This window comes from Quercus lobata, chromosome 9 (assembly GCF_001633185.2).
Source record: "Quercus lobata isolate SW786 chromosome 9, ValleyOak3.0 Primary Assembly, whole genome shotgun sequence".
In the NCBI taxonomy this organism is placed as follows: domain Eukaryota; kingdom Viridiplantae; phylum Streptophyta; class Magnoliopsida; order Fagales; family Fagaceae; genus Quercus; species Quercus lobata.
The window spans coordinates 11,830,949-11,835,320 of NC_044912.1; positions in this window are offsets into that span (position 1 = coordinate 11,830,949).

Genomic DNA, 4,372 nt, shown 5'->3' on the forward strand with positions numbered 1-4,372 from the left:
TCCGGGTCTGAAAACCTTGCAAATGATGTCACTGGGATTTTCAATTTATTTTAATAAATAAAACTATTCACCTCATGATATTGGGATTCTAGGTGGGGACTGGGAGTTGCTTAACGGTGAAACTGAAACATACAGGGTTGAAACCAAAATGTAAATTTTTGGGACAAAAAGAGTAATGCTATATACATAAATACTTCTACAACTATCGATTGTGATAAGTTTTTACTTATTTTTATCTAGCCCTACCATTGCCATTACTTTCTTCTTCTTCTTCTTCTTTTTTTTTTTTTTTTTTAATTTATTTTTATCTCTTAATAATCACTCATCATATTAGTAATTTGTAAAAGATTTTATAAAATAGTTTCTAAACTCTAACATTGCACCATTTGGTGGCAGTAGTAGTACTTTCTACTAACCGATAAATTACAATGCTCTAGCAATTAATTTGAGTGCTAACCATTTAGCTAGAGGGTCCACGACCACTTTTTCCCACTAATCTCACTATATTGAACCTCTCCAAAAATCGATTCTCCTAGTCAATTTTGTCTGTTTTTAAAATTAATGGCTGGTTGTTAAAATGCCTAGACCTATATCAGAAAACCTATTATCCAAACGACTTGCTAATTGTTTTATGCATTAGCCTAACCTAACAATTTTGAGTTTGCTGGCAACAATTTCTATGGGAAGTTCCAAGCTCTTTGGGTCTGAGCTAGAAATGTTGGATCTGCATATAGCTTACCCTTTATCTTTGGGAATTGCAGTTCCTTGACCTAGGAAAGAAAAAATTCTTTGGAAAAGTACCAGCATGGTTTGGGGAAGATCTGCCATAGTTAATTGTTCTAATCCTACGTTCTAATAAGTCCTATGTTAATGGAAGCATACCATTGCATTTGTGCTTTCTTCGAAAGATTCACCAATTTTGGACCTCTCTTCAAATGACATATGGGAGAACGCAGGCTTTTTCAAGGTTAGAATAGGGATCCCTTCAATTTTAACATTGCTTCTCTATTTATACCCTTTCCATCAAGGAGCATCACATACAGTTAATTTTCAACTATTAGTTCATCAAAAAAGTCTATTTACCAAATTCTGTTTATAAATAAACTCCTTATAGAATAGGTCTTTATCTATGGTTCCCATTATCAAATAAAAAAATAAAACTAAATATGTAATAATTAAATAATTAGGATAAACACTATTTAGACAACATTAAGTCTTTTAATGAAAAAAAATCTAACAATTCAACCAAAGAATCCCTAAGCAAGCCCTTTAGGGCTATCACTTTTTCCCAATGTCCACGCGTTCACCACTTGCTGCGGCCCAACTCATAATCACAATATACTTGAATCGTCAAAAAAAATGTAAAATTCCAAATCTCCTGTCTTAGTCTAATTTGATTGGTGCTTTACTGCTTTTGTAGCAAAATGAAGTCGCATGCCCTTGTTAGTCGAGTTTTTTTTACGGATACAACAAAATTTCACAATATTTTTACAGGAAACTAAGATGTCAATCTACTATATGTTAAAAAAAAATAAAAATATTATATTAGAATGTATCATAACTCAAAATAAAAGTGCTATGGAAATATTGTGAGATTTTATTGCATGTGCTTCTAAACTTTCTTTGGTTTTAGTATGCCTTATCTGTTAGCATCTATATAACATTGATTCTAACCTAGTCTTATCCTTGATTGAGACTAAAATCATAGACACAAAATCTTGGACAACATAATTCTCCATGATTTTAGTCTCAAACAAGATCCCTTGTCCCCGTTAGGACAACTATTTTAGTCTATATATTCAAGGTTCATGTATACACGTTCACATGTAAAGAAAATTATACAGAATATATACAGTATACTATATACAGTTTTGAACATAAATCTTGTATCCTATTTTTTATATTCTTCTTTATGCTCCATTAATCATGATAAAGGGGAATTGGCATGTGAAGAGAAACACAACTTTCAACTTTGGGTTCAACATTTTCCTTTCAAATTTTTTCTATACGGTCTCCCTTGCTCTTTCTCTTCCTTTCCCTTTTATCCCTTGGCTGCTTTTATCTTTTGTGTCCAAGTGCTGTCGCTCGGGTGGGGAGTTGTTTTAACGGAAGTGTAAAACAAGTCAATGAAAAATTTGCAAAACTTGCTAAGAAAACACTATCAACTTTCGGTTTGACTTTTTCCTCTTTTTCTTCCTTCTTTTTCCTTTTATATTGGTATGGGGATTGGAAAGTCTGGTTGGCCTTATGAGCTTGCAAGAAGAACATGTATTTTCCGTCAACCCAATTAACGGAACGCTAACTAAAGAATGAGATCATTTTTCAAACTTCAGTCATTTTAAATTCAAACCAAAGACTTAAGAGTCAGCTAGATTTTGAACCCCTGTTTTTGCAATTCGCGCCCTCTGTTTAAGCTTTTTTTTTTTTTTTAGTTTATTTTTTTCATGCAGATATTGCTATAAATAATTAATTATGCTGGGGCTTCTGTGAGCTTAAGTAATTGAGGGGAAAAAAAATCTGAGTTGCTGCATTGAATGTTTGGGCCTGTTTGGTAGAGGAGTTTGAGTAATATTGTTTGAGTATTTTTGATATACGTGTGGATAAAAAAGTGTATGAAAATGTGTGTAATGTTGTTTAAAATGTGAAAATGAGAGAAAGAGAACATATAAAAAATTAAAAAAAAAAAAAAAAAAGAGAAAGAGAACGTGGTTAATAACTATAAGGAATTTTGATACATACATACATACATATATATATATATATATACACACACATATTAAATGTCATCAATGTAGAAATTATCAAATTAATAGAGATATATATTGTTTTTTGGGATAGATAGAGATTATCAAATTGTTGGAGATATATACTGTTTCTTGGGGATAGATTTATATTAATCACCTCTTCAAGAGTTTGGGTTGTGCTTATCCCTTAATAATCAAGTTTTGTAGCTTGATATTCTGATAAAATAATATTAATTTAGTAATATTAAAATTTTGAAAATTTAGATGATAAATATTATCTAAATTAAATTTGTGTATGTTAAATATTATCCCCTAATTTAAGAAATATATCCTAACAAATAAAAAAATAATGTTAATTAGATGATAAATATTATCTAAATTAAATTTTAAATATTATCCCTTAATTTAAGAAATATATCCTAACAAATAAAAAATAATGTTAATATAATTTTATTTAATGATAAGAATAAATTAGAGTCTTAGTAGTATACTATTCTTTTTTAGTTCTTTAAAAATTTAAAAACTGAATAAAATTTCTACAATTTCATGAAGCCACATGGTGCAGCCATGGCGTCTAAGCTCAACTTTTATTATATATTAGTTATAGGCCCGTGCGTTGCACAGTTTTATGAAAAAGCTTATAAAATAAATGTATAAATAATTATATATATTGTAATAGATTCAATATAGATAAAAGAAAAAATTATCAAGTGTAAATAATTATCTTACTAAAATAAGGGGTAAGATTTCTTCCTACTACTAAATTAAATTGATAATTCTAAATTGAATCTTAAATTGATAATTATTTTTAAAAAATGTACTAAACAATTGATAAATCTAAAATTAATATAATCTTAATAATATTATAAATTAAAATTAATGTTGATAATTCAAGAATACACGTGTAGAACATATGGATAATTTGATGTAACATAAAAATCAAATAAGAAAATTGTTAAAATTAATCTATTAATTCTAACCATATTTAATCATTAATTCTAAGACCCTAACCCTAAGCATAGAAATTAGATAAAAGCTAAGAAAATTAATTTAAACAAAAGACAACCAATACACAAAACCTAATCAATTTAATAAAAACAAAATACAAAAACAAAGAAGGAGCCTTTAGAAACTTGACAATGTTTTTTAATGTTTTGAATTCATTAACTAAAATCACATGAAGACAAAAAACCAATAATAACACTAAAGAAAATAAACAAAATGAAAATAATAATAATAAAAGAAGAAAGAATGTATACTTGCATTATCATGGGATTTAGGCATTTACATATTGAAATAAGTTTCACTCCAAAAAGGATATATAGGGTTGTATGTATTGGTAGAGTTTCATTTGAAATATAATTCATTTAAATCTTATTGAAATTAAGATATCTAATCAATGTGTTTGTTTTTATCCCATAAAAATTGGAATTAAAAAAAGGTCATATGAATAGAATGAAAAAAAAAAGAAAAAAAAAGAAAAAAGAAAAAGAAAAGAGTTGATTCAACATAACGTAACATATAAAAAATTAAAAATTAAAAAAAAGAGAGAGAGAAAGAGAACGTAGTTGATAGCTATAAGGGATTTTGATATATATATATATATATATATACACGTAGAAATTATC